The sequence below is a fragment of the Lathyrus oleraceus genome, chromosome 7, assembly GCF_024323335.1.
Source record: "Lathyrus oleraceus cultivar Zhongwan6 chromosome 7, CAAS_Psat_ZW6_1.0, whole genome shotgun sequence".
NCBI lineage: Eukaryota > Viridiplantae > Streptophyta > Magnoliopsida > Fabales > Fabaceae > Lathyrus > Lathyrus oleraceus.
In genome coordinates, this window is record NC_066585.1 from 312,772,601 (window position 1) to 312,782,228 (window position 9,628).

General features: G+C 35.4%; 1 long non-coding RNA gene across 1 annotated transcript; it reads right to left on the bottom strand.

The window, feature by feature from the left end:
* Positions 1-5,980: 5,980 nt before the first annotated feature.
* On the bottom strand, positions 5,981-8,474 carry LOC127105025 (uncharacterized). Its single transcript, XR_007794881.1, has 2 exons — positions 6,596-8,474; positions 5,981-6,504 (listed from the first exon to the last, which is right to left on the bottom strand). It is a non-coding gene; the product is annotated as an uncharacterized LOC127105025 (long non-coding RNA).
* Between the last annotated feature and the right edge of the window lie 1,154 nt (positions 8,475-9,628).

Consider the following 9,628-nt stretch of genomic DNA (forward strand, 5'->3'; position numbering starts at 1 on the left):
ATTATAGGTCATTTTGGGCCATCATCATTGAACAAGCAATTTTCCTCAACTTCGAAAATCCATAACTCCCTCATGCAAGATTCAAATGGTGTCAAATGTGTGACCAAATTGAATAGGATTGAAATAGATACAACTTTGAAGAAGGAACAAAAGTAATTTGAATCTCATAGCAAAATTTATTCAAGGTTGAAAAAGTGGTCATTTTACTTTTAACTCAGAAAAATTTCAACTATGTTTGATTCTTCCAACTTCCACACCAAAATTCATCATGATCCAAGCTTAAAATGGAAAACGTTTTAACAGCAAAGTTGTTCACCTTCATGCTAGCTTTACAAAGAGTCCAAGATCATGGCATTTGGATTAATTTTGAGGGACTTGCATATGGGTGCATTGCATGGACCTATTTGGAAACTTTTGTGCTCAATTATCAACCATCATTGCATGGTTTCATGAAATGAGTTCAGCATCAAGTGTGCACGAATTTGGACCTTTTGCAACCATCATTTGGGCCTTAATGGATGCTCATGCAACCATGCACACCAAGTTACTATTTTTGACCATTTTATGAAAGTGTGTGGAAATTAATTCACAAGGCTATAAATACATGTCTATTGCCTCATAATTGAGGACCCTTGGCCCAAGCTTTGATCTGCAAATTCTCCCAACCTCCATTGATAGAATACCTTAAAGGTTTCTTTAGAAATCGAGTTTTGATTCCCATTCTGTTTTGGAATTGAAACTCCAAGGATTCAAAGCCTTTTGCATCCAAATCATCTCCTGCAAGCTAGTAGAAGCAAGGGCAAGTTAATTGGAATTGAGATCGAGCTTCATCACTGCAAACAAAAGGTGATTTTTCTTGAACTTTCCTTCTTTGATTCTCCCTCAATTCTCCAACATTTCTCTTAATTTTTAGTTGACTGAAGTCCTACCAATATAGGCAACACGATTGAGTTGCTTTGTGGTCAAATCGAAGCAACTCAGTTCATCCACCTCATTTTTCAATCCCACATATCTCTTAGTATAGTGAGAATTGGAAGAAATGGAGGTCAGATTCGTACCCCCTTTGATTTTCTCTTTAAAACCATATGTGGATCTTTCATTTTGGTGAATTTTTTAGTTGGACCAGTCCGGTGGAGGCCAACGGAGAAGATGACCGGAGCTAGGGCTCCGGTGATGTGAAGGAGAGGTCCAGGCCATCTGATCTGGTCCATGGCTTCTAATCTTGGCCTTTGATGTTGATTACCACATTTGTTGCGCATTGACCAGGATGCACCATGGATTGCATGCGCGTGGCCATCAGATCTGCCACCTCAATTAATGAGGGAGATCCGATGACCCTCGTTTTTTCTATTTTATTTTATTTTCAGATTATTATTTTAAATAGCTCACTTTTGTTAAATTCATAATAATTTCAATTTTGATTCAAAAAATATGTGACTTTCACCAAAAATCTTTAAATAATTTCCTCTTCCATATTTTGAATTAAAATCATTTTTTTTGGATTAGATTTGATATTTTTTTGTGAACTTAATAGTTTTTGACTGGTTTTTAAATATTTTTAAATACTTCTGACTTTCTAAAAAATTTCAAATTTTTTGTCTAAGGTCCTTTGACCTAGGGTAAATCTCTTGGCAATTTATTTAGTGTTTTGAAGGGATTTAAGGGTTTTCCCATTTAAAAATGCATTTTATTTTATTTTTAAATTGATTTTTAATTGTTTAAATGTTTAAAAATGTTGTTGAGCCATTTGGTTGACCTTGTGCTGTTTCATATTCTGTTTGGCCTTGATCATGGTTGATTTGAACTTCTATTTGATAAATACTATTGGATTTATGGGGTTGATGAAGTATGAACTTCATCCCTCAAAATGACTGGATAATATTGATCAGATGGAATTCCTCCCTTGATCAATTTGGGATTTCATTTTCTATTTCACTTCATATCTTCATCTTCATCCCTCTTCTTCCCCAATCCATCATTGACCAATGACTTCTAAAATAATCATAGGCTAGTTGATCCATGAATGACCTTGTGTTATATGAATCAACATGAGCTTGATTGAGATAGGTCCATCCTTTTTTATGTGTGTGATATGCTTTAGGAGCTTGGTTCTTTGTACCTTGTCTCTACCATGCATTAATACCAATATTTTTATTGCCCGACCTCAGATAATTGTGACTTCTACATAAGTCCAATTATGATTGCTTAACATAGAGCTAAATCTGTCCCAAAGGCATAACATTTTTGTAAATGAGATTGTAAGTCTCCCATCTCTCATGGTATTGTGTGAAGACTTAATCTTTTTTCCATTTGTGGGAGCTAGTGGCATACTTGTTGATTTATCCAAGTTGGAGCCCTTCTCATGGATGATGTCTTAGTTTATGTCTTCATGCTTGTGAGTGGATGGTTGAGTGTTCTCCAAAGAATGACTTAACAATTGAATCCTTCATTAACATTTCACTAACATTTATTTATTATTGTTTTATCTTTAAATGTCATTTACTTAATGCAATTTAAATTTTATTACCTTTATCATTCATTGCCATTTACATTTCATGCAACTTGTTTATGTTTCAGTCATCTTCACTTTGCTCACTTGAGCCATATCTTTGTGCTTGTATATATTGTGTGCTTGTGATTTTATTCTGTTTGTGGTCTTAGAACCTTAAAATACCTAATAACAACAAAAACCCTAAAAAATATGTTGATGGACTATTGGACCCCTGCCTTTGACTTTATCTGAACTTTTGGACTTAGAGTAGGCAACATCCCTATGCTTTGAGGACTTGGTCAATGCCATTATTTAAGACTAATTTATCTTGCCCAATGCCATTATTTGAGACTAATTTATCTTGGACAATGCCATTATTTGAGACTGATTTATCTTGGCCAATGTCATTCATCTGATACAAGCCTTGAGACCCCCATTGGTTTATCTGTTACTTTTCTCTCTGTGCCTAAGCTGTTATTTTGATCTTGTTGTGTATACCTGATGATTGTTTCTATGAGTTTTCCACAAGGAATATTTCATCTGATACATTTTGAAGACACTGAAGACTGATTTTTTTTGGAGTGCTTGCTTGTATGTTGACCATCTTTATTTGATGCCTCTGATCTTCATATTGATTACTTGGATGGTTATGCTCGTTGCTTGCTTAAAAGTCCAAAGGAAATGGGTTTCTATCTGACATTCTTGTCTTGTGGACTGCATCGCATTGGTCAGATCTTTTCAACTCTAAACTTTTAAATTCTTGTCTAGGATAGTCTCTTCATCTCCTCCCACTTATTTAATTTCAAAATCTCTCCCTCATTTTTAAACCTTCTTTGTTTGTGTGTTTCAACTTAGACTTGTTTTAATGAGTAGAAACTTTGGCCTTATGCCATTGATTTTCAAAATATTTTCTTAATCAAATTTGTAAATAAACTTAATCATATTGACTTTAATTTCAAAAGACAAAAAGTAACAATCTTATCTAATCCTTTTGGCCATTTTGTGCCTTTTTCTTTTAACCTTTTTAAGAAAGAGCATTTAGATTTGAGTTATCTTTGGTTGAGATGTAATTCTCCTATTTCCATGATATTTGATTATAAGTCTTTCCAATTATTATGGGTTATTGGCATACTTGTTTATTGAATCCAAGTTGGAGCCCTCCTTCTTAAATGTTATAAAGCATTCATTATCGGTGGATGTTTGGTTGAGTATTCTCCCTTTGATAACAAAAGATCTTTAAGCTTTTGTTAAAATCAATCCACCCAATCTCTTTGAAATTTTTACCATGAACTACGAGGTTTTGATCCCTCATTTTTATGTTGGTACGAAGGCATAAGACCGAAGGTCTTGTCAAACACAAAAATATAATAATGGATTCTTTTCTCATCCCCTCATTACTTTTTAACAAACATCATTTTCAACTAAAACACTTGCACACAAAAAAGGGCTCTCGAGGAGTACCTAGGACGCTTTGGGCGCTAATACCTTCTCTCTATGTAACTAACCCCCTTACCTGTAATCTTTGACATTTTATTAGTTTTGATTTGAAAACTTCTTATCTTTGAATTTTGTTCGTACTTTTTCCCTTTTCCTTTGGAAACAATAAAAGCGCGGCGGCGACTCTGGTTTTATTGACTTTGAGTTAACCAATAGCTCAATAGTCATGAATTTACCGCTACAATGGCATACTTGTTGATCTTTATCAAAGTTGGAACCCTTCTCTATGGTGATGTAAAGTTCTCATACTTGTGGATGACTAGTTGAGTATTCTCCTTAAAATAACAAAATATATTTTCATTAAAGATGAAATAAAACAAACACCTTTGTTATTTTTACCATGAACTAGGAGGTTTTGATCCTCCATTGAAATTTGTTGGCATGTAGGCATGAGACTCGGGAAGTTTTGGCAAACCTAAAATTCTAAAATTATTTATTTTCTCACCTTCACAATCTTTTGCAAACAACACCATTTTTAAGTCAACATGCACATATCTTCAAAGAGGTTCCTATAGAGTACTATAGATGTTTATGGTGCTAATATCTTCCCTTTGCATAACCGACCCCCAGACTGTTATCTCTTTTTATTAGTTTTGTTTTAAAACTTCTCCGTGTTATGTTTGTTCTTTTTCCATTTCCTTTGGAAATAATAAAAGCACGGTGGTGACTCTTGCTTTGTGAGTTAAGTTAATCAGTAGCTTAATCTCAAAAAATTTACCGCTACAAAAAAGTGGTGACTCTACTGGGGAGTAGTCCTTAGTGGGTTTGGTGTATCTCATGTGTATATTATGTTTACTGTTGTTGTTTGTTATTGTTTGTTTTGTCTGGTGTTTGGTGATCTATCTATGGTGAGATAAGTCCTATACCCGAACTTGAGTGCTCTTATGATAGAAGGGTGGTATAGTCTTGTAAGGCTTATGTGGAGTTAATCCTTAATGAGCTGACTTGAGATCCCTCGTTCAGTAGAGGCCCCTTTGGGGATACTGATGTCTTATGAGTAGTCGTAATTGGCATTACTTTTTCCGACCTGGTGTCATACCCCAAAATTTGCCCTCATCTTTTCACTTAACCCTTAAATTGCGATTCATATTCACATGTTCATATTTCATTCATGTGCATCAATCATTCATTCATACTTAAAGTTGATCATTATAGATTCAAATCTCTTGGCTTGCAAAGCTAGGGTTTGTGTATGGTTCAAACCCTAAAACTGTGACTTGGCTATTCATCTTATCAGATTGGGAGTGAAACCCTAATTTGCTTGATCTGTGAGATGTGGGTTCAAGGAGACCTCACCATGGCATTCCTCTGGGGAGAAAAAGCCTAGTTTCTTGATGATATGGTTATGGTACCTTGTGGATGCTCTTTGAGCTTTATATTGGCTATCTAAACCCTAGTTGAAGGCTCATACATTGGACACTTGCTTGTAAAGCATATGGGGAAACTCAAAGGCCTTGGTTGAAAGGTGTGCTTCATTCGAAATCCTAATCAAGGAGGATATGGTCCTAATGTGCCTTGTGACTTGACTTTCCATATAGTGACAAGGGTAACCCTAATTTCTTGATCTTGGATCAAGAGGCCTCATTATGGCATACCTCTAGCCATCAAAACCCTAATGTGGTCTCATTTTCATTGATGGTCTCCTAGCCCTAACTGTATGTGTGGTGTGTCTCACTCAATCTATCATTCATGTTGTTACCTTGGTTGTGGTTCCATTCATATGTGTTTAAGTTCATCAATGCTAGCGCAAGTTCTTGGTCTCATAAACCTCCTATACTTCAATTCATTCACCTAATCATGGTCATACTATCATGGATTGGTCCATGGTTTTTGTTTATGCCTTAGTGCATTGCATTCTATTGGTCTTGTCATTTGTGGCCTTTGATGTGGTTTCATCTAAGTCTTTTCAACATGTTCATGCCTATTAATGCTTAAATCCATTTCATTACAAATCATGTTTATTCAAAGTCAAAATCAAGAAACATGCTCATATGTTCAATTCATTCATTTTTTCATTCAAAATGGCCAATTTCATTCATCAACACACAAAAATGTTCATTACATATCAAGAAATTCAAGAAAAATCACATGTTGACTAATGGATGACTTTGGTCAATAGTTGACTTTTTGGTTAACTTTGACCAAAGTCAACCTATGCCATTTTGCATCCCTAATAACTAAATGACTAGTCTTAGCTCTATTTGCATCCAACATTCTTATTCTTGAGGTGGTTATGTGAACTTGGTTTTTCCATGTTGTGATCAATATGTTTTGAACTTGGTTGGTTGGCCTAGTCATGCTTAGGTTGTTGCCTTATTCCATCTTGCCATCATGCCTAATCCCACTACTGCATAGCAATTATGAACCAAGCTATCCAAACAACATGCGGTAACATCACATCTTCATGTCAAGCAATGAACCAAGCATCACAATATAACACAAGTAGCATACAATGTAATCCATCAAAAGCTTACCATCATCAAGGCCAAGTCAGAACAATGCATACTATACAAACCCTACATCAAGACATGACATAAACCACAAGTCAGAACCCATAAGCAGCATATGTAGAACTATGTCCAAAACATGAGCAAAGCCTAACCATACCATAGATCTGCAGCACATCATGATTAGTTCACAAAACCATGTCAAGACCTGCTAGCAAATGCCATCATGCAATACAATAAATCACATACCAAAACAATACAAGCACCAAGGTCAAATGCACGGACCAGTCTGGAAATCATGGGTATAAACCCTGCATACCTAGCAGTCCAAGTTAGAGCATGCAGTAACAAGGAATTCAGGAAATGGAAAAGTGGAATGCTAGATGGGTCCGGTTTAACTCAATGAATTTTGCTCAATTGAGCAGCTAACTTAACCAACACTAATAAAACTAATTGCATAAATTCTATTTGTCCTAATAAGCTAACCCATTTCATTTTCTTTAACTAACTTCCAGATTTGGTTACTAACATTAACTTCATTTCCAAATGCAAAAAAAAAAAACAGTTCAAACAGTAGCAACAATCGATAGATGGGATTTGGTATTAAATGCCAAGCAAGTTTAAATCCAAATTGATCAATTAACTGTGGCCAAGGATTACTAACAACACATGTGAAGACAAACAAGGATAGCAGGACCTTAGCATTGGCCATGAGAGATACGCAACATACTGTCTTGGCTTGTTTTGATTCAAACTAATATGCTAACAGTAATAAATTGAGAAACTCATCCAATTAACAAGTGCAAGCACCTGCATCACGATCATTGTAAAAAGAAAATTCAAATTAAGTGCACACGGAAATTCAACTAAGGACCACCATTTTGAAACTAGCTAAAACTGATAATCCTACATTCCATAGTTAAGTTCATTTTCCATCACCTAATTCATTCAAATTGAAACTCAGTAACTAATAGCTAAAATCCCTAAGACTAACTAAACTCCAATTTCACTACTAACTGACAAATCAATTAACTGCTAAACTAACAGTTCATTTTTCCTAACTAACAGTTCATCTAACTAACTTTCGAATCCTATAACTAAGTTCTAACAGAGTGAGGTAACGGAACTGAGATCTTCAACTAACTCGTGCTATCATGATTTAACAGAGTTGGATCTTTGTTAAATCCAGCCTTTATAAGTACCTTCATCCTTCACCAATTTCAGAGGATCATCAACAATCTCAGAATCTCAGAGGAATCACAATTTCACTCACAAATCACTCAAACTTTCTCTCTCTGCAATCTATCAGAAACCATCCACACAAGCTCAGAAGGTGGAAGAAGAAGAGAGAAGTGAAGAAGAAGAGAGAAGTGAAGAAGAAGAGAAAATTGAGGAAGAAGAAGAAGCAAGGAGAAGAAGATACGAAAAGTTTCAGAGAGATTACCTGGAATTTCCGGTGTCTGTTTTTGTGAGTGTATTTTCAATCTTCATCATTTTTCTTCAAGTTACCACGATGTAACTTTTTCTGAGACGAATCAAAGCCCTAACATCTAGGGCTCTAATTATTGCTATCCTCCATTTAAGTTTTGTTGAAATATTTAGGGTTCTTGCATTATTCCTTTCGATTTGGAGATTTGAGGGCTTGTTAGTGGATTCTGATTGCGGATTTGAACTGATCTTGAGGTTTGGATCGTTGCTATGTATTTGATTTCGTGTATGGATGCTCCACCGCCACCGGTGGTGAGCTCTGGCACGTTGGTGGTATAAGGAGATGAAGTATGAGTATTCATGGGGATGTCGCGTCAAGTTTAAATTCAATTTCCAGTTTACACGTGCCTGTTGCTGATTGGTAATCTTGGTTTTTACTGAACTTTAGTCCACATGTGCACTGACTCTTTGGTGTGTTGGCCTGCATGTTAGGCTCAGTCCTGGAATGCTCACCATCACCCTGACTTGCTCCATACACCACTCTACAATGTTGAATTTCCAATGGGCTTGTAGTTTTCAAGGCCCATGCGCTTTTTGCTTCTTGGAACCACCCAATTCAGGTCCTGCACCCCCTTTCAAGCCCAATGTTTTAATTGTTTTTACCATGCTTATGTTAATTACTTTTAGCCTTGATTAATTGTTGATTAATTAGGGTAATTAGGCATATTAATCTTGATTAAGTTTTTTAGAATTAATTAGAGCTTTAGGAATTTTAGAATTAATTACTCTCTTTAGGTAGAATTAATTAGGTTTTGGTTATCATTAGGTTAATTAGACAGTTAGAATAATTGTTTTTTAATAGATTTTAATTCGTTCCCATAATGTTTTCCATGAGATTTAATAATTCTAACCATAGGTTTTTAGCAAATTCCATGTTCCCTTCAGATTAGGAATGAACTTAGAATAATTAGCCATTTTAATCAAATTAATTTTCTTATGGTATTTGATTAATTTGACTTTAATCTTTGCATGATCCCTTAGGAATAACTTGTACATAGTATTAACCCTTAGATTAGGTTAATCATGATTGCCAATTAATTCAAACCTTCTGATTTAAGTTGATCAAAAGAAATTTTGATTAACTAAATCCTTTGATTCATGTATAATCCCGCAGTCTATTCAAGTGATCAAAAGTACCTTGATCACTTGATAAGACCATTTCTGATGTTGTTGATCTCAAGGCTTCAAGTTCAGATTTCCATGCAAGGAATCCCAGGGAAATCAAGCAATGGATTATACAAGATACAACAAAGGTCAACACTTGGAAATGGTGGTTTAAATTATATGCCATGAGCCTTAAGTAATGAAGAATGATGAGATGGAGTTTCTCCTACCCTCGTCTAGAGTGACTTTGCGTACGTGGCATAGGCCCTAGCTATTCAAAGCATTCGTCTTCATTCATAAACTTTATTACAACATGAATCAAATAAATTGACAAGTCTTCTTCACTAGAGCAACATCAACCCAAGGAGCAGCAATGAGGATTCTTCTCCAACAACTTGTCAGTTATGATAAATATCACATACCATGAGCCTTAAGTAATGAAGAATGATAAGATGGATTTTCTCCCACCCTTGTCTAGAGTTACTTTGCGCACGAGGCGTAGGCCCTAACTACTAAAAGCATTCATCTTCGTTCATAGACTTTAGTGTGGTTCATATCAAATGACTGTCAAGTACTTTTCATCTTTCATTATCATATCATT